The sequence below is a fragment of the Microtus oregoni genome, unplaced genomic scaffold, assembly GCF_018167655.1.
Source record: "Microtus oregoni isolate MIOR12 unplaced genomic scaffold, Mior012 000095F_ref0000231, whole genome shotgun sequence".
Taxonomy (NCBI): Eukaryota; Metazoa; Chordata; class Mammalia; order Rodentia; family Cricetidae; genus Microtus; species Microtus oregoni.
Window position 1 is genome coordinate 555,277 of NW_024544708.1, and position 21,993 is coordinate 577,269.

The window sequence follows — 21,993 nt, forward strand, 5'->3', positions numbered from 1 at the left end:
TGGATCAAAGACCTCAACTTAAAGCCAAACACACTGAACCTTATAGAAGAGAAAGTGGGAAGTACTCTTGAGCTCATTGGCACGAGACCACTTTCTAAATAGAACCCAGTATCAAAGACACTGAGCAAAACAATAAATGGGACCTCTTGAAACTGAGAAGCTTCTGTAAAGCAAAGGAAACAGTCAATAAGACAAAACGACAGCCTACAGAATCGTAAAAGAACTTCACTAACCCCACATCAGATGAAGGTCTGATCTCCAAAATATACAAAGAACTCAAGAAATCGGACACCAAAAGATCACATAATCCAACAAAAATGGAGTACAGACCTAAACAGAATCTGAAAGACCCTTAAGAAAATGTTCAACATCCTTAGTCATCAGAGAAATGTAAATCAAAACAACTCTGCATTTCCATCTTACACCTCTAAGAATGCTCCTTGACCAAAGAATGGATAAGGAAAATATGGTACATTAACACAATGTCATACTACTCAGTAGAAAAAAATAATGACACCTTGAACTTTGCAGGAAAATGGATGGAGCTAGAGAAAATTATTTTGAGTGAGGTTAACCCAGACCCAGAAAGACAATTATCTCATGTACTCACTCATAAGTGGTTTTTAACACAAAGGAAAGAAAACCAGCCTACAAATCACAATTCCAGAAAACTTAGACAACAATGAGTACACTACGAGAGACTTACATAGATCTGATCTACATTGGAAGTAGAGAACGACAGGGTCTCCTGAGTAAATTGGGAGCATGGAGACCTTGGGGGAGGTCTGAAAGGGGGAGGGGAGAGGCAGGGAGGGGAGCAGAGAGAAATGTAGAGTTCAATAAATTTAATTAGAAAAACAAGCCAATGGGGGCTGGAGAGATGGCTCAGAGGTTAAGAGCATCGCCTGCTCTTCCAAAGGTCCTGAGTTCAATTCCCAGCAACCACATGGTGGCTCACAACCATCTGTAATGAGGTCTGGTGCCCTCTTCTGGCTTTCAGGTATACATGCAGACAGAATATTGTATACATAATAAATAAATATTAAAAAAAAAAAAAAAGAAAAACAAGCCATTGAGGAGTAAGCAAATCAGCAACATTCTTTCATGGCCTTTGCATCAGTTCCTGCCTTGAATTCTCTTCCTTATTTCACTGATAAATGGACTAGAAGTTGTAAGAAGAAATAAACTCCTCAAGTTGAAAGAAAAATAAGCAATATAGAAATTCCATTTCTGTTCAGTCCATTGAATCTTTGGACCACCATCTAGAGGACATTTATATCCTTTAAGTGCTAGGAGACAGAAGAAATAGTGTGGTACCTTCACCTTCAGCATTATACGACATAGGTGGGACCTGGAGAGTTGTCTCAGGAGGACTGATCCTTTTGGGTGCCCAAATTTGTTTCATAGCACCACATATGATTAGTCAGAACTTCCTGTCATTGAAGGCCCTGAAAATCTGGTGCATTCTTCTGATCTTCTAGGAAAACAGATATGCAAATGTTGAAAAGACAGGTATGTATTTGACTCCATGTTTTAAATAGGTATTCTTCCTGTGCCTGTTATCTTCACACACAGTGAATTTCATTTAGATGTTGACATTTGACCAGTGGATATACCAAGGGTATCCCAGGTACCAGTGGTGACCAGAAGATGGTGTCTAATCCCCTGTGACTGGAGATACAGACAGTTGTGGGTGCTGGGTATCAATGTTAGGCCCTGTGGATGAGTCTTAAGTGTTCTAAGTGCTCAGTCTTCTATTCATCCTTATGAAAACGTCATTAATAATAGTGAGGTGTGAAAGGCTGATATAATAAATTCATCTGGGTCAGCCTTGATGACCCAGAAGAAATAAAAGATAGATAGGACCAGAACCTAACTTAGATTTGATTCTTTTAGAATTTCTGAACATCATGCATGATCAAAAATATAGTTTTGCTTTGTAAATCTCCATCTGCCTAAGAGGTTAGACATGCCTTCTCCTGTCCCATTTTTTTTGTTTGCTAGTTTTTGTTTTGTTTTGTTTTGGTTTGGTTTGGTTTTCATGACAGGATTTCTCTGTAGTTTTGGATCCTGTCCTGAGACTAGTTCTTGTAGACCAGCCTGGCCATGGAGTCACAGAGATCCCCCTGCCTCTGCCTCCTGAGTTCTGGGATTAAAGACTTGCACCACCACTGCATGGGTTCTCCCATTTTTTAAAAAAATGTTCATAGTATATCCTTGGGCCTAAACCCAAAAGGGACTTCAAGATGACAGCTTATGTGGAATGCAGATCTTTTCCAGGCTGATTCCTCTTTTGAAAATTAACTACCCCCGATGCATGGTGTTATTACAGAGATTTTGTTTATTAAACTTAAGTTTGTGGAATGATTTATGCATAGGAAGGCATAATTCTAGAACATCAGTATCTTCAGTTTGTAGAAAAATGATTCTGAATCCAAATTTCTTAGGTTGGATCATGCAGCCTTGATCCCACTCCATTGTTCCCCAGGGAAATAACCTTGTTCTCATGATTAAACCAAACAAATTATTAGGTTAAGCAACTCAATTACCACTCAGTTATAAAATTACAAATTTCAGTCATTGAGTCAACTGTCCATTTCAGTAATAGAAAAAGGATTTATGTGTGGAGTGAGGTTTCTGCCTTCATACCATAATAGGTGGAATAGTTTACTCTGTAGACTATAGGGAAAACACTATAGACAACAGTTGAGGAGTCAACATTATGAAATAAGACATGATTGTAGATGGATATGTGATTTTGTTATTTTCCAGCATGTATTGATCCACGGCATGTCAATGAAGTCAGACCAGATTTCTGTATACAATGTGAGAAGATTTATTGAGCCAAAGAATATGGAATTTGCAAGAAGGAACTCTCATACAGATGTGTTCAACCTTGCTGTCATTGTTCCATCCATTCGCTGTAACTGCATGTGTCAGCTGACAGGTCTCAGCAGCTGACGTTACACATGAGCACAGGCTGAAGTAATAGCTTATTAATGCCATTCCCTCTGCCAGGGAATGACTTTACCTTTGGCAAAGTCAGTGTAGCTTTGTGTTTTTTTCGGTTATACTTGCTTTTCTTTATAAAAACAATTATGAGGGCCGGGCGGTGGTGGCGCACGCCTTTATTCCCAGCACTCGGGAGGCAGAGGCAGGCGGATCTCTGTGAGTTCGAGACCAGCCTGGTCTACAAGAGCTAGTTCCAGAACAGGCTCCAAAACCACAGAGAAACCCTGTCTCGAAAAACCAAAAAAAAAAAAAAAAAAAAAAAAATTATGAGTTTCAATTTTTAAATTTGAATTCCTTTAAATTTATCCCAGCTCAAACATCTTAATCTGTTTCCCATTGTTTCCAAGTCATTAAATTTTTCATTCTTCTTTTCTCAAGTTATGTTGATTATTTATTTCTCTTTAAAGGAATGGCTCCTGTAGATTAGGCTTGCCTTAAACAATGCAGTTGATAATTCCATTGAACACATAATCCTGCTTCAGCTGCCCAGTGATGGAAAGAAAGTCTTGCAACTGCTTCAAGGTTGGGCCTTAACTGGGCAGTGAGAAGGAAAAATAGACCCCCCAGCCTCCAATCTCCAGGCAAGCTTTACTCATTGGGACAAACACAAAATACCATATATCAATTGATAAATGTTCTGACTTGTCATTTCTAGCATCCACAGACCAGGGAATCGAGAATCTGGATAAAGAATGGAACTTATTATCGAGCCAAATTCCAGAAGATACCAAAATATAACAGGACAAAATGGTATGGCCCTGCCTAAAATAACCATTATTTTACAGGTTTATGATGAATATCCTGAGAGAAAATGACAGACTAAAACTTGGTGTGAGCCGGGCAGTGGTGGCTCACGCCTTTAATCCCAGCACTCGGGAGGCAGAGGCAGGTGGATCTCTGTGAGTTCGAGACCTGCCTGGTCTACAGAGCTAGTTCCAGGACAGGCTCCAAAACCACAGAGAAACCCTGTCTCGAAAAACAAAAAACAAAACAAATAAAACTTGTTGTGATCTAATATAAATCTTTCGACTCTGGAGCATATAGCCATAAAACCTATTTCAACTTTTTAAAATAATTTTTGGGGATAACAATTGCTTAATTTCCATCTTCTTTATTCTTTTTCTAAGCCTTTCCAATGACTCTTCATCATTTTCTAATTCATGGCCTCCTTTTGCTTGAACAGCAGTTACTGTTTAACTGTGACTTTTGTTGGGCAGCAGAATTTATGAGTTGTGATGCAGAGGGTTGGCTGCTCTGGACATTGAGTGTGTAATAGAATATGCACACAAGGGACACTGCATCTTGGAGGAGGAACCGGAAGTGCCTTGAAAGACTGGAAGAGTTTCAATTAAAATATGAATTTCTTTGATGAGAGTCTTGTCTTCCCCTAGGACGGGAAGGCCATAGCTGGGAAGGCCTGTGCAGTCTAACCTTTTATCTCTGCTCATCTAGTAGAGGAGCTGTTATTGTCCTGAGGCCCAGCAGGGTGGTTCTAAGGGACACCATTGGGAGGTAGATTTGGGAATTTTTCTTGTTTTCTCCTCCTATGATGCTCTGGGGGAAATGTGAGGGCAGTCAAAAGCCATGCCATGGTAAGTGGAGGTGTATTGCCTTCTGAAAAGGAGGAGCAGGTTGGCTGAGCTGTCAGAGCTTCTGGGAGTTTGATGGATCATGAGACAGCCTGTGGTTCTGTTCATTCATGTTTTGACCTAGGCCATGCACCCAGGACTCTAAACATCTTTGAATGCACATCTGGAAAATAATGTACAGAGACATAGAAAGAAGACTGCAGTATAGTATAGTATGGTATGGTATATGGTATAGTATAGTAGTGACAAAGAATACATTGTTACTTTCACCTAAAATTTCTACATGTGGTATGATTTAAATGGGAAAACAGTGAAAATAACGCACATGCAGAATTTAAAAATGAATCTCAATGTGGCACAAGATTGTGTAGTATCATAGGAAATAAACTGATAGCAGTAGTTTGAGATTTCCCACAGGTGTCAATTACAATTAAATAACAGCATGTTGCATTGTTAGAGTTGATGTAAAATCACACATATTTAGTGTATGTATCCTGATGCATTTTGGATATATTACACACATGGGACAGAACCATTACCACAGGGGACACAGTAAACTGTCATGCCCAGGTATTCTTTTTATATCCACGTGTTTATGTGTGTCCACAATATACGGAGTACTCATAAAATGACATAAAATTCCTATAGTTTCCCAGCAATCTCCTTAATATAGTTTCCATATTATTGAAATTAGAATCAAGATGTATTGGATTCTCATGCTTATGACAGGTATATTCATTGTGGCCTAAATATAAAAACAACCTAAGTGTTCACTTATAGATGAAAAGTGGTGTGCCTCATGAGGCCACTGTGCCAGGAAATAAATGAAGACAATTATCAATGGCCAAAACTTATGCACTCATAAAAGACTGTCACAGTCAGTACTGTGTCCGTCATAAAACATCACACAGAAATATTAGGAGATTTCAATTCGCCACTCTCCCCCAATGGGCAAGTCATCCAGACAGGAACTTAACAGAGAAATAAGACAACTAACAGATGTCATGATTCAAATGGACATGACAGACATCTACAGACATTACTCCCAAACACAAAAGAATATATGTTCTTGAGCCAGGCGGTGGTGGCGCACGCCTTTAATCCCAGCACTTGGGAGGCAGAAGCAGGCAGATCTCTGTGAGTTCGAGGCCAGCCTGGTCTAGAAGAGCTAGTTCCAGGACAGGAACCAAAAAAAGCTACAGAGAAACCCTGTCTCGAAAATTCAAAAAAAAAAAAAAAGAATATATGTTCTCAGCACCTCATGGACCTTCTCTAAGATTGACCTCATACACGGTAATAAAGCAAACCTCAGCAGACACAAAAAAATTGGAATCATCATCGGTGTCTTATCAGATCACTATGGTTTTTTTTAACTTCAACTCAATTTTATGTGCACAAGAGTTGAAAAATCTGAGCCACCTTAAAGAGAAAGTGATTCTAAAATTTATAAAATCTATAAATAATCAGAGGCCAAACCACTATATTAAAACAGATTCTCTAGCAAGGAAAAATCTTGCAGTTTAAACATATGCTTGTATCCATTTTAGATACAAGACAAAGCTCACTCTTTAAAGTGGCTCCACCTTGGCAGATACACACTTCTGTAATGAAGCACACCTGCTGTGCTGTCTCTCAGCAAAAACACCCAGGCTGGTTCACAAAGCTCTGTTGGCATCCGGCTCCTCTTGTCACAGTAGACACGCCCCCATCTGAAAACTAACTTAGTTTAGATTTCAATCCCTTCACATCAGCGCATTGGGAAATTATACCCAGTGAACAAGAGCAACAAAACCATTTCTGTGACAGCACAAATTATTTAGTTTAAAAAACTGCAAATCCATATTCATGCATCAATAACTGGGTCAGACAATTTTCCAAAAGCAACGACTTTACATAGTAAACCAGATTTTACAGATGAAATGTTTCTGCAAATCAGGCTGAGTAAAATAACTGCACATCATTCCTCTACACAGATCCTGGCTTTCTCTTTAGCGTGCGGATGCTCTGAGTGGGATGGGAATGAGCTCCCCAATACTCAAGAATGAAGTCTTGGAACACTTCTAAAGAGTTGCTGGTTGGTTGCCACCACTTTATCAAAAGTACTGGTTACTGAGTAAAAACTGTTTTCAGTCTAAATTACAGTAAACATGAAAGCTCCACAGTTTAAACCCAATGAAAGTCAACCATATCCAATTATCAAATAAAAGCCAAAAGAAAAATAACTCCTGGAAGCTGAAAGCAAGACTATCTTCAAACATTACCAATGCGTAATTTAGACCTTTTCCATTCCTGTTTTGACTTATTTACTTATTGACATATGTTTTTTATAGTCAGGGACTCTTGTTTTCAACTTCACAGAAGTTCAAGTCTGTAAGAGGCTGCAGCTCAGGTAGAGACCATGCACATCAGTTGCTTATTAAAAACATCAGGAAAAAACAGGCTGAGTGAGTGGTCAAGTAGGGTTTTCTGTCCTCAAAAATTAGGTATAATGGTGAAAGCATTAGCACTGATATCTAAAGCTCTTGCTCCAACTCTGGCTTCTGAGGCAGATAATAAACACATCAATTAATGGTAGCTGAAGTGCAGTTTTAAAAAAAACATCTTTTAAAATCAATAACCAAGTGTCTTGATTTTATGTTATTATCTTTTGTGTGTAAGTTCCACCAGTGAAAGTCATTTGGCTTGTACTTTAATTCTTCCATATGAAAATATGTTTGAGGAGGACAATGATGGAGGCTCAGATCACACTGCACCTCTGTAATCTTCCAACCCGAATATACATCATACCAAAGTGTCCTGATCCACAGTGCACTGTTTTCTAAAGGAGTACCAGCGGGCAGCTGATACGCCACCACTATGGAGTATTCTAACTGGCAACTGCAGTTGCCAGCATGTGGCACCAGGGAACATGGAAAAGTAGGGTAGTTGAGATTGTTAAGGAGGATTCTAAAACAGTTCAGGAAATCGTGCATATGCATTTACAGTCCATGTGAGAGTGACCTTTGGCAACTGCAAAGTGACTGAGCCATGGCTTGCTTCAGAAGCATCAAAACAAAGGCAAGAGTGCTGCGAGCCTTCTGTTGCTTGCTGTCTTATCGCTTGGTGGCCATCTGGTGGTGTTTTGTATTGAATGAGAGATGCTGTGCTTCATGGACCTTAGAAACTCAATTCCTTTGTTTGGAGGTTGGTCAAAGTTGTAAGTATGTCCTTCTGTTGCTTCAAGAATGAGGCTGGACTCTTCATCAATATCATCACCAGAGAAATATTGATCTATGATTTTAAATGCTAATTTATATATGTCTTCATTTTCATGTTGCTGCAAAACTTCAATTTTCTCCAAACCTCCACCTTCTTCTGTTATTTCGGCTATTGTGCTTGCTTCATCACCAGCCATTACCTGGATGTCTTTAAGACCATCCAGAACCCCCTGAACCCCCTGAGAGTCTTGAACTGACTGTGGTGGTATTACATTCTGTTGTACAAGGTACTCCACTTCATCTTTTCTGCCACTTATTGTTAAGTTGGTAATTGCCCAAGCACCTTCCTTTTGTGTTGCGAAGTCCCCCTTAGCAAGCTGGTGAATGATTATGGGGATTAACCCGGAATCTATTACTGCTTGAACTTGCCGCTGATTGCCTGCTGTTATATTGGAAAAGAACGACACTGCTTCCTTATTTATTTTCTCTTTCGGGTGTGATAAGAGGTTTGGGAAGTAGGACAGGAAGTGGCAGTTAAAACCACCTGGGTCTGCTCGTCTATGCCGGTCAACATGTTCCCAGTTGCTCTGACTGCTGCTGTTTGAATCACTTCCCGATGGCTCAGAGGGGGCACGAGGAATGGTACAACGCCCGAATCAATGACCATCTGTATCTGCTCATTTCCTCCATCTGTCAGGTATGACAGAGCCCAACCAGTGTCTACAATAATATTTATGTCTGTGTGGTATATGAGAACACATAAAACTGGCAAAATCTCCTGTCTCCATAGGCGGTGGGGGGGTCCTTATTCCTGCAGAGATTGACAATGACCCATGTGACGTTCCGAAGGAAGGTGATGGGAATGAAGGGACTGATGAAGGACAGAAGAGGTTTCACAGCTCCCAGTGACATGACATAATCTCTACATTGAAGACCATCACCTAAAATGTTTCCCAAAGCCCACATCGCTTGTTCACAGACATTCTGATGTGGGGAATGGAGGAGTCTCGGAAAAAGGGGCACTGTATTACATTGTACAGCAGCTTGAGTCTGTGCAGAGGTTCCTGATGCTATGTCAGTTAGTGCCCAAGCAGCTTCAAACTGTAATGTCCCTAACTAGACATTTCACTAGAATTTGTAAAATTCCAGATTTTATTAGGGCATCAATTGGTGGATTTCTGTCACGCGATAATAGTTTCCTTGCTGCCTGGACGGCGCTAGACTGGACTACAGGGTTATCACTTGTAGCATTCTGCAATATAGCTTTTGGCGTTACGTTTTGTGCTTTAAAATCAGCATCGACATCTGAATGTTCCAAGCTTTCTTCCTGGGGAACACATTTCTCTTTTTCAGTAAGTGTTCATCTCTTTTGTTCTTCCCCAGTTCAACTGTCACTTCATTTCTGTGTCTTTGCATTGTCGCCACATCGCGGCTTTTGCTTTTGACGCTCTCGATGCGGTGGTTCTCCAAGCCGGGGCTCTGGAACGCGGCTGCAAGAGTCTCCAGTGGCGGCTGCTCCTTCGGCGGCAGAGGCGGCGAGACGAGAGGGAGGGGACAGAGGGGGAGGAACCCGAGCTCCGTGACACCCGGAGCGCGAGGTGGCCGCGGCGCCGGGACGGTGCTGAGGATCAGCACTTGTCGGGAGAGGCCGGGGGTACTGGGCTGCTGGCTGTCGCGGTGACCCTGCCCTCATCCCACCGAAGGGCCTCCCCACCGCCACTAGTCAAGTGCTAGAAATGGAGCCAGACCTAGCAGCTTTTCCTGCCACCCGTGACTTGGGGCGGTGGGTGGAAACTACAGTTCCCAGCATGCCCTGCGCTGGTTTCCAGCTCGCCACACTTTAAAGTTAGTATTTGACAACAATACTAATCTTAGAAAGTCTGCGAACTCTTGGAAAGTGAACAGTGCCCAATTGAATCACAACTGCTTCAAGGAAGAAATCAAGAAAAAAATTTAAAGACTTTCTAGAATTCAATGAAAATGAAGGCACAACATACCCAAACATACGGGACACTGTGAAAGCAGTGCTGTGAAGAAAGTTCATAGCACTAAGTGCCTGCATAAAGAAAGTGGGGAAATCTCACACTAGTGAGTTAACAGCACACCTGAAAGCTCCACAACAAAAGAAGCAGACTCACCCTGGATGAGTAGATGACAGGAAATAATCAAATGTAGGGGTGAAGTCAATAAAATAGAAAGAAGGAAAACAATACAAAAAAAAATCAATGTAACAAAGAGCTGATTCTTTGAAAAAAAATCAAGAAGATAGACACACCCTTATCCAAATTAATGAAAAGGCAGAGAGAGAACATCCAAATTAACAAAGGCACAAACAAAAAAGGCAGACATAACAACAGACACTGAGGAAATCCAGAGAAACTTTAGGTCATACTACAAAAAAACTATACTCCACAAAATTGGAACATGTAAAGTAAATGGACAGATTTCTGGATAGGTGCCACGTATCAAAATTAAATCAAGACCATGTGAACAATTTAAATAGACCTATAACCTTCAAGAAAACTGAAGAAGACCTCAAAAGCCTAACTCCATGGCCTCCCCCCCAAAAAAAATCCCACGGTGGACAATTCCAGAGCAGAATCCTACTAGAACTCTATAGAAGAGTTAACACCTATAGTCCTCAAATTGGCTTGGAATAGAGAGGAATATATTGTGGGAGGGGACAGGAACCCACGGCATTCAATCTGGGTGTTCCTGGAGACAGGATCTTGCTCACTTTGGTCTAAGTATTCAGTAGACATAAAATATCTTTATAATGTTTGACTCCTTTATTTCTCTAATCTTTTAGCATTTACCTCAATATATGACTCTGTCTTTTTATAATTTAGATCAATTAGACTTTGTGCTATAGTGATATGTAAATAAATTTCATAAACCATGTAGGGCCCATGGGTCTACCCCTGATCCTGTGGTTCATTCTGAGGATAGTTTCTGGCCAACCAGCTAAAACATCCTGCTTGTTCCTGTGCTCCCTCTGCCTCACCTGGTGATTAGCTATAGGGCAATTGTTAGAAAAAAGAAAGAATGAAATTCTCTACAGTGATGTTACAAGCTTGAGACAGACAACAAGCCAGGGCTAGTTAAAATGGACTCCTTGACTTGCATGGAAGCAGCTCTGGCCTTCTGCCTAGTCACCCTGCTCAGAGCAAAAGTTGCTTTCTCTGAGAGTAATAGAGACCATCATAACTGTTCATCCAGGAACACTGTATAGAGGGCAGTTAGGTGACTTTTCCTTGAAGTTTTCTAGTTTTGTATTCTCTATCTTTTATGTTCAGACTTCCTAAGTAAAATCCCCATGCTTCCTTTGTTGAGGAAAAACACTGTTTTGAAAATAACTCCCATGCATTTTGTGCCTCCTACAGGCAAGATTTTTTTCTCATTTCTGCTGTCTTGGCTGTTGAAATGGCTATTTTTCATATGTCAAACTGATTACCTCTGGGATTAACTAATACATAAAGAATTGATTATACCTGATAGAGATTTTACTTAAAGGTTTTGAAGTGGGAAAATTCTCCATTAATCTGTATAATTTGAGATAATAGGACCCACCTTTAGCTGCTTGGTGTCAGTGCACACTTTTAACACCATCACTTAAGAGGCAGAGGCAGTGGGATTTTCTGAGTTTGAGACTAGTCTGGCCTACAGATTGAGATTCAAAACTACACAGAAAAATCCTGTCTTGAAATCTCAAAAAAAAATTTGATTCAAACAAAGTCTATGACCCAACTTTAACCAGCATCTCCCATCCTGGCAGCAGCAGTCACATATAAAGTATATTGAAGAAGAAAAGTCTCTGGTTTTGCCTTCTTGCTCTAGCTCTGGCTACCAAGCTCATTTTTTTTTTACTAGCTTTAGAGCCTACTTTCTTGTAATTTTGGTGTATACTTAAAACCAGCTGAGACATTGTACATCATGGGCTGAACAACTATTGGATTCTTCACTTGATCTTAGACAAAAGGCAGAGAACCAATCTCCTGCATTCTTCATTGCCATTGGTAGGCAACTATTTTTAGATGACCTGAACCGCAACTTGTGAGACATTCTAATAAGCCCACTTTCTACATACATAGTGAAATTCATTCTCCCTGTTCTGTTTTTGTAGTGAATCTTCTTCTTTTTTTTTTTTTTTTTTTTTTTGGTTTTTCAAAACAGGGTTTCTCTGCAGCTAACACTTGTAGACCAGGCTGGCCTCAAACTCACAAAGCCCCACCTGCCTCTGCCTCCCAAGTGCTGGGATTAAAGGCATGCGCTACCACCACCCGGCCATGTAGAGAATCTTGAATACTGCAGTTGTATATTTTATTCACCTGACCATGGAGGGAGACGTGCTGGCTAACAATAGTGCTCATGAAGACATTCTTCCTAGCTCCATTATTCTCTACAAATTCAAATTTCCATGAACACTACTCTTTTGATTATTATACATTTACCTGGAGCTTGCTTTGAATTTCAGGAATAAAACTCACAAAGCAATGGAGCCATCATCCAGCTTTCTGATGGGGGAAAGACCTGTCACTTTGTTTAAGATCTCATTCCTGCTTTTCTCTTTTCTATTGTGTGAAATCCCTGTGAAAACCATGTAAAAAGTACCTTCAATTTATCCGACCTCAGCATGAGGCCACAGAACAAACATCTCCTTTTGACCTTAAAACTCTCTTTAACTGTGAATATTCTGGGCATCTTTCCCCTTGTGGGACAGGAAATCCCTGCACCCACCTAGCACAGTGCACAGTACAGGCTAGCTAGCCACAGTGTGTCCTGGAGGAAAAACGGAAAGTTCCTATGGAGTGCAAGAAGATGGCAGTGGCTGCTTTTGGAGCCAGGGGCGAGTGCAATTGAAATGCAAATCTTGGCCGATCTAGAAAAGATCTTTGACTGGAATTGGCAGGAACTACTGTGCTGTGTCTTTAAGCACACTATTGCCCCAAAGGAGGTGTTCTTGTCGCTCAGGCCGCACTAGCCAATCAGGTCCTTCTGACCTGCCAGTCAGAACCGGAGTCGAGCTCTTCCGGGCAGCCGCCTTCAGATTCGGCTTTGCCTAGGCGCTGGCGACAGTGTTTTTGTGTGCTGCGATGAAGTTGCTGCTGCTGGGAGATGATGAACTGAGAGCTTTGGCAATCTGGAAAACCACAACATGGTGAGCGGGGGAATGCTGTCTCCAGATGGGGAGGAGCAGAGGGTGAGGGGCGGGTGACAGCATGGTGCGTCCTCCCTGGATCTGTGTGGGAACCTGCCGCCAGATTCCCTGTGTTTTAAAGTCTCAGGCGGTCCTTGTTAATTCATAGACCTAGGGACAGGCCTCTGAATAACTGTGCTGTGGGCTTAATCTGCTTAGAGAATTGGGAGCAGGGTGTTGTGTGTACAAACATCTTTCTTGTCAACTTCAACAGGCTTGATGCATTCATGGAAACAATTTGCCACATTCAGAGAGGCATAGTAACTCTAGCATCTTCTCGATATTGAGCACTTTGCATTTAACCTTTACATACTATCTCCATTTATATTTAACTATGTGGAGGGTATCAAGGCAGCTCACCCATTGGGTAGCACTGCACTTCTAAGCTGCAAAGTAGAAGAGTAGAATTAGCGATATAAAGAAGTTGCCAACAATCCTCTAACAAACTTCTCTAGGAGGCATTGGCAACTCTTTTATATCTGTAGGACTGTCGTGACTATCCTGGAACTCACTCTGTAGACCAGGCTGTCCTCAAACTCACAGAGATCACAGGGCCCAGACTCCTAAATCCTGAGATTAAAGGCCTGTACCACCATCACCAGGCAAAATGCTATTTTCCTTAGCTTACTAGGCATCTGCAGGACCTACCCACCTTAACATTTTAGCTTTTTTACATTTTACTTGTCCTGTCTTTCTCACCCTCTGTGACCTTCATCTCAGAAGGCTGTCCCTGAAGAATGATCTGCTGATTCAAGTCACCAGTGCACTTCAAAACGTATCCTGGGAAGAGCTTTGCTTTCTAACTCTCCCATCTGCCTAAATTTCTAGCCTGGCAAATTGCCTGTTTCTATTTCAATTGTTCAAGGTGTAACCTGGGGCCTGAACCTAAAGGACACTCAAGAATAATAGCATATGTGGAATGCAAAATCTGTGTAGCTGGCTCCTGTTTGAGCTTTAGCCAGAGATTGATGTCTACCATCATTAAAGAGGATTTTCTTTATTAATCTCCTAGGTGTGGGAAATGGTTTCTCAATGGAAAGGCATATTACTTCTAGAACAGCTGCATTTCCATCCTGATAGAAAAATTGTTTTTCAGACAAGTCCTCTTATGTTGACTCAGGTGGCCTTGGCCCTTACCTGCTGCTGTCCAGGGCAATGACCTTGCTGTCCAGGGCAATGACCTTGCTGTCCTCTACATTAGACTTTCAAAATTCTTTTAAAAATGACTGTACCACCTCACAGTTTTAAATTATGCATTTGAGTCATGTAGTTGACTATGCATTGCAGTTGCAGGATAAGGATTTGCATATGGAGCATTCCTTCTGTCTTCAGACCACAATAGGAGGAATAGTTTACCGTGTACACTGCAGGGGAAACAGCATAGACAACCAATCAGCTGTTGGAGTCACCATTATGAAAAAGGGCTTGATTGTGGTAGTGGGAGTGAATTTGTAATTTCCCAGCATGTTTTATTTTAATTAACATCATGTGAATGATCACAGACCATTATGTGGAGGTGTACAGATTGGGAAGGTTATCTTGAGACAGGAACATAAAATTTGCAATTAGGCAACTATCCTATGCAGATATGATTGATGTTGCTTGACACAGTTATGTCAGCTCAGAGATTTGAGAAACAGGCCATTGACTAACTCTTAGTGTCGGTTACAGATCTCAGCAGCCAACATATGTATGTGGGCAACATCAATCTATCTTATTAATGACATCCTGTCTCCTATACAAGGGCCTTATCTTTTTCAAAGTCAATATCAAAAGTTTTATTTAATCTTAAAAGTGCAGTATTTTTATTATTTTAAAAATCACTAACTGCTGTCATTTTCAAATACTTTCAGTGTATTGCTGCTGTTATCTCTATTTGTTTCTGTTCTCTAATGTTACTAAGCCATTAGTAATTGCATTTCATTTCTCTCAAGTGATGTCGATTATTGATTTCTGTGTAGAGCAATGTCTCCTATAGTTTAGGCTTGCCTCATGCTGTGTAATTGAGAATCATTTTGAACACCTAATCCTGCCTCTGCTGCCCAGTGCTGGGAAGACAGTCCTACAACTCCTTCCAGGTTTGACCTTGACTTATCAATGAGAAAGAAAAGTAGAACAGTTAATGAGTGTCTGCTGATCTTTCTGGGTTTTATTGGGGACTAAAAGAAGAGGGACCTGAGCAAGAGTTGAGCTCATTGACCAAGTTTGAAGCTGGTGGAGACACAGTGCAGAAAGGGAGAGGCTGGGCAGAGGGTGAGAGTTTTCTCCCTCCAACAGTCATTGAGGTTAGCTCTGTGGAATCAGGTAGTCAATTGTAGATGCTCTGTGAATGTCCTGAATGATCATTGTTTGAGTACACAGACCACGGCTATCAAGAATCTGGGTAAGGGACTGACCTTATCTTTCAACCTAGTTGCTATATTTACAGTAGTTCATCCAAACTGTATAGAAGATCTGGGTAAAATGCTGTGGCCCTGCTTCACAGGACTGTTACTTTTCTGGATTAAGATGTTTATTATTAGAGAAATATATGATAAATCTTTTATGTGCTCTAATACAGATACCTAGTCTATGGAGCACATGGTAAAAAGTCTGTTTCAACTTTTCTAAGATTTTTGAGATGAAAACTACATCATATTTATATTCTTTTTGATGCCTCCAAGCCCTAACATGATCCCAATTATTTTCTAATTATGGTCATTTTTTTTAAGATTTATTTATTTAGTATACAACATTCCTTCCATGTATTCTTGCAGACCAGAAGAGGGCACCAGATCTCATTACAGATGGCTGTGAGCCACCATGTGTTTACGGGAATTGAACTCAGGACCTCTGGAAGAGCAGTCAGTGCTCTTAACCTCTGAGTCATCTCTCCAACACTGGTCTGCTTTTCTTTAACAACAGTTACAAAGTAACCACAATTACACAGTAACAGTAGTTACTTTATAAATGTGTCTTGTGTTTGTCTGCAGGACTTTGCACCTCTGAGGCAATGGGATGGATGCCCTAGAAAGTGAGTGTGTAATGGAATGTGCACACAAAGGACCCTGTGCTTTGGATGAGGAACAGGATGTGCTCCAGGAGAGTGGAATAATGTGTACTAAATACAAGCTTTCTAAACTGGGGCCCTGTCTGCTGGGCTGTGAGGGCAGAACTGGAGGACTGTGCTGTCTGAGTCATTTGATCTCTGATCCTCCAGTAGAGGAGCTGTTAATATTATGAGACCCAACTGGGAGGCCCTAGCCAATGAGGGATTCTGGGAAGGGTTAGCAATCAGGAGTACTAGTGGCAGGTAGTGTTGGTTCTTTCCATGATTTTCTTCTGTTTCTGCAGTAGGGAATGGGAAGGAAGACCACAAGCTATCCCATAGTGAGTGTTGGGTGTTCAGAGCAGGTCTGTTGAGCTGACATTTCTGCTGTGACTTGGATGGACCATGAGACAGACTGTAGTTATGTTGGTCCATGTGGTTCATGGTGGCAGTGGCCCTTGTTCTTGGAGCCTCTTTGTGCATAGAGGCCATGTGCATACTGCAGCCATGGAATGGAAGGAAATGATGCTGGTTGTATCTCTGTCCAGAGTATACACATGGGCACTGCTTTTGTTGTGCAGTGGGAAGAGAGATTAGAAAACTGAAGGTTTAGTTTCTAGACGTTCTGAATATTGCATTCCAATTTCAGGTTTGTGTTATAAAGATTATAAATAGTTTAGGACCTGGTAGAGCAATAGTAGAGTAGAGTGCTTTTAACATGGTGTTACCACTAGCTGCAATGGTGGGATCCAGTGAAGCTTAGTTCCAGGGGACAAAAGGAGTTTCTGATGTGCAGAGATTTCTCAGGTGTGCAATGTGTTAGACAGGTAGATAAGGCACAGTCCACATCTTCTGCCATAATCCATGTAGCAGGAAGCAGAGTTTAAATCATTTTTCTAGGCTGTTTTGGGATTGGGCATCTGTGGGACTACATTTATCTGAAACCAGAAGAAAGCACAAGGTGATGCAGATCCATCAAAAGAGATCTTCTCTATTTTCAAAGAGAACATTTATACCATGAGGCTTCTGTCTTTGAAGATTTATCAGTAACTGGGGGTCAGGAACAACACTTTAAGTATCGCTTTGAGATAACTTTGTGAAAGTTGTGCAGTTTGTGTTTATTTAATTTCTGTTCACATATAATCAAAGGTAGCTGGGTAACTTTGATCAAGATCACATTTTCTCTTGCTAAGTTTTCTGTGGTCTTTGATTAAAAGTTGACTATTCCTGCTTTTGTTTTTGACTTTTTTTCTTCAACACCTTTCTTTTCACAAACATTGTACACATTCTTGCTTGATGGATCTTTGTGGAAAATATAGAAAGCATGTTATGTGAATCTGTATGCTATTTTTACTGTAATCTAATTATATGATTCATTTTCTTTCTTTTTTTTTTTTTTTTGGTTTTTCGAGACAGGGTTTCTCTGTGGCTTTGGAGCCTGTCCTGGAACTAGCTCTTGTAGACCAGGCTGGTCTCGAACTCACAGAGATCTGCCTACCTCTGCCTCCCGAGTGCTGGGATTAAAGGCGTGCGCCACCACCGCCCGGCTATGATTCATTTTCTTGAAAATTGTGGACCTTCACCAATTATATTCAGAAAATTTCTTACATCATTAGTTTCAGTTTTAGGTTTTTGAAAAGTTTTATAAACAGACTGTTTTTTTTTTTTAATCTTAGATGCCTGCCTCTTTCCATGTGCTGGTGCTTACATCAGGGAAAGGAGTAAGCCCATACTCTAAACATTTTATATACTTTGACCTCAAACATGGCTCATTGATATTTGATATATCACTAAAAAAGCAAGTTTTTTTTTTCTGTCTGCACAGAAAATTTTATTAATTTTGTTTGATGGTTGATATTGATTTTCAGCTAGATAAGACCTAGATTCAGGAAAGGAAGACTATTTCAGGCCAACCTTTGAGGGCTTACCTAGATCATGTTATTCTCTGTGGTGTTGTTATGAGAGAATATCTTGTATATTAAGTTCCTTGAGATGAGAAGTCCCTTCTCCCTTCCAGAATTGATAGCACTATTGCATTACATGGTCGTGGTACTGGATTTTATAATAAGGGCCAAGATTTATCATTCTCTGCCTCCTGACTGTGGATACACTTAATTATGTTAATAGTAGAATCAACAACAACTATGTTGAAGAAATAGAAACTACCCTTGCTTGCTATCTGGTTAGAGCACACACTTTTTGAGAGTTTGCTGGGGATTCTTCTGCCTTGGTGTTTTCATGGACAATCCAAGGTTGAAGGGCTCATGGAGCGCTGATGACCACTTATGACCTTTTAACAGACTTGAAACACCTGCAGAGAGGACATTAATTACAGTGAACACCTGAAGGTGTGATAGATTCTAGAACCATAGGATAGCCAAGGACAGTTCCCTGTGCGGAATACAACTATTGTGATAGAAAAGTTGTTGTGCTAGGGATAGCAAAGCCTGAAACATTGAACTTCTCTAGGCTGTGAGAGTCCAGAATATCATTAAGAACTGAAGCATAGGGAGCTGGAGAGATGGCTCAGTGGTTAAGAGCATTGCCTGCTCTTCCAAAGGTTCTGAGTTCAATTCCCAGCAACCACATGGTGGCTCACAACCATGTGTAATGAGGTCTGGTGCCCTCTTCTGGCCTGCAGATATACACACAGACAGAATATTGTATACATAATAAATAAATATTTAAAAAAAACCTGAAGCGTAGCTTTCTGTTTGGGTTTCCTCAAATACCTTTGATTATTTGCTATGCCCCTATTCTTCCTTTTTTTGTAAGCAGTGAACTTTTACTCATCTTTTACAAGTAATACACATTTTAGACATTGTTTACTTTTTAAATGATAGAATTTTTAAAGAGACTGTAATTTAAGAATTTGATTTCTTTATATCCTTCTTTTTAAAAATGGAAATATTTTATTGTGATTTCTTATCATAGAAACCATATTTACAGCTGCCTACCTACAGGAAAAAAATGGGCTCAAAGTAGTACTAGTGATTCAAAGTAATTCATTCTGAATTAAAGGACAGTGGATTTTACTGATTGAGTTTTCAGATGTAATTTTACATGGATCAGAATTAGTGTGTTCTCTAAAACTTCTATATGAATCACAAGAAACCAGGGATAGTTTCTGCACTGGTACTACATTTGAAGAAAGCTTACAAACTTTCAATTTATTTCCTGTCTTTGCTGTCATACCTGTCTCATTCCATCACCATGCTGAATTCTTCTCAACTTCCACATCATTTCCAGCGGACAGAGTCATAGATTAAAAAATAATATAAGGATGTTACACAGGGGTTCTTAAAGAAAAAAATTGAATAAATCAATCAAGGAGCATTAAATACATGGAAAATATACAAAGAGTCTGGGTTGTGTATATTATTTTGTTTTCTTTGAATTTTTGACTGCAGAGAGACATTTGATTCTGGAAGCTGCTATGCTAGCCCAATATAAATTTTAAAGGTATGTTGACTTCAAAATTTGAGTCTAAGAATATGTTACTTTCGGAAACAGGTTCTGCTTTTGTTTTCACAGACATTCCAGGCTAATGATATATCCTTCTGGGTTTTTTGATGGAGTTGAGAACTAAATAGTTATAATTATAATCTTCCTTAGTTATGGTAATATATATTTGATATAAAAGTTTAGACTCATGAAGATAGGAAAGATGATGGATTATTTACCTTACTTTGCAAAATGTAAATTGACTATTGTAACTATAATTGTGGTTTGATAACTGTTTTGCATTTGTAATATTTTCTATGTTAAAACTAAAACCTTCCTTTTAAGTTAGACAGAAAAGGGGAGATGATGTGGATGCCATCTGTATGTATCTTGCTTCATTGGGAGATGAATAAAACTATTTTTGCCAATGGCTTAGGCAATTAAAGTCAGGTGGGAAATCTGAACAGTAATAGAGAAAATTGGTGAAGTCAAAGAGATACCATACAGCCACTAAAGGAGAAGAGGCCAGAATATTACCAGTAAGTCACAGCCTTGTGACAATACATACATTAATAGAAATGGGTTTACATAAGATGTAAGGGCTAATGAGGAATATGCCTGAGCCATTAGTTATAGAGTAATATAATTAATATCGTTTCTGTGTGATTCATTGGGTCTTGGCAGTTGAGAAATGAAAACAGAGTCTCTGATTACACTAATCAAGTGGGCCTGAGAAGGATAAGAAAAAAAGAACCTTTATCCAGCAACTGATGGAAACAGAGGCAGAGACGCACATTGGAGCACTGGATTGAGCTGCCAAAGTCCAGTTGAAGAGTGGGAGGAGTGAGAATGTGAACAAAGAGGTTAAGACCATGATGGGTTCACCCACAGAAACAGTGTACCTGAGCTAATGGGAGCTCTCCAACTCCAGCTGGACTGGGAAGGAACAAGCATAGGACCAAACTAGTCCCTCTGAATGTGGGTGACAGTTGTATGAGTGGGGCAGAGTGATGGGCCACTGACAGTGGCACCAGGTTTTATCCCTACTGCATGTACTGTTTTTTTGGAAAACTCTTCTCTTTGGATGGATACCTTGCTCAGCCTAGATATAGTAGAGAGGGCCTTTGACCTCACCTTCTCTGAGGATTGGATGGGGGTGGGGTAGGAGGTTATATGGAGGCAATGGGAGCAGAGGAAGGAGTAAAAACTTGGATTGGTATGTATAGAAAAAAGAGATCCTGTTTTCTTTAAAAAAAAAAATAAACAACTAATCCAGAAATAAAATTTAAAAAAAAAGAATCACAAAGAAAATAAAACACTTAACCCCCCAATAAAGAAAATAAAACCGTCTAGCTTAGGACCGGTGACTAAGCAAGAGCAAAAGTCAGTAAACGATGTTTCTATGTGGTTTTTGACTTCTATTGGTAGCTTGAGTTTCAAACCTAAGCTCTCACAATTGTGGGTTATGGCCTTTCAATATCAGTAAAGTAAAACTGCTCATTACCTGAGATGATTTTGGTTAGAGAGAATTTAATAACAGCAGGAAACAGGCAAGTCAGAACAACAGGTGATATACAAGTGTTTATTGTTGCTGGGTAGAACATGGGAACGTTGTCTTTTGGAGAAATGTGAACGATATTAGGACTTTAGATGGCAAAAGCCATAGAAGGTGCAGCCAGAGCTTCATTAGCTATTGTTGTAAGAGTAGGAATCTGGGAGGATTGAAAGCAATGAGCTCATGGGATGTAAGTTGGGAATAGAATCCATGAAAAAATTAGTTAGAGATCATTTGTATAGTATTTTGTCACCATATCATTCCTATTTTTTCTATTCTCTGAGAATTTGAGTAAGGCACAATTAAAAAATAATTGGCTGATTTCATGGTAAAGGATTTATTATATTGGGTGATTATCCCTGTTGACTCATTTAGGCAAGCAGTAAAAAAGAAACGAGTGGGGCAGAAAGAAATGAAGATCCAGTTTAATAGAGAAAACCAGCATGAGGCAGTTTAAAGGGCAGTCCTGTGATGAAGAAGAGGGAGAACATTTCGTGAAGTTTAGCACCATTAAAGAGAAGGCCTTTCTTAGCATTTGAAGCCTAGGAAGGTATCCTAAGGGTAAGACTCCATCCATCTAAGCCTTCAATTTGTGTAGGCATAGGCAACCTGATTCCTAATTCAAAGAAGCAACTCCGTACAGAACCTTCTGTAATTCTGTTCTATTGTGGTCTTTGGGGAACAAGCTCCAAGACTGTACTAGGGTTTGAAAATAATAATAATAGTTATTATTATTAAAATCCATGAATGTTGGTTAGAACTAAACATTTCTATCTGCTGGGTAGGAAAGGAGCACACATGTTCTATTGGTAGCTTTCTCATTCCTGCATCATGAACTCTCTGTCCTCATTTTCCATACAGTTATACATATTCCCAACAGAAAGCTCTTATTTACACTGCATGGCCAGATAGACTGTGAGTGAGTAACCATGGCAACACGCTGCTGTGAGCCAGGCTCTGGTGCTGTGCAG

At 40.1% G+C, this 21,993-nt stretch overlaps 1 long non-coding RNA gene and 1 pseudogene across 1 annotated transcript; one reads left to right on the forward strand and one right to left on the reverse strand.

The window, feature by feature from the left end:
- Positions 1 to 7,757: 7,757 nt before the first annotated feature.
- Positions 7,758 to 11,407, reverse strand: LOC121442774 (annotated as a pseudogene).
- Positions 11,408 to 12,866: 1,459 nt separating this feature from the next.
- On the forward strand, positions 12,867 to 21,993 carry LOC121442793. Its single transcript, XR_005973594.1, has 3 exons — positions 12,867 to 12,956; positions 19,434 to 19,485; positions 21,884 to 21,993. It is a non-coding gene; the product is annotated as an uncharacterized LOC121442793 (long non-coding RNA).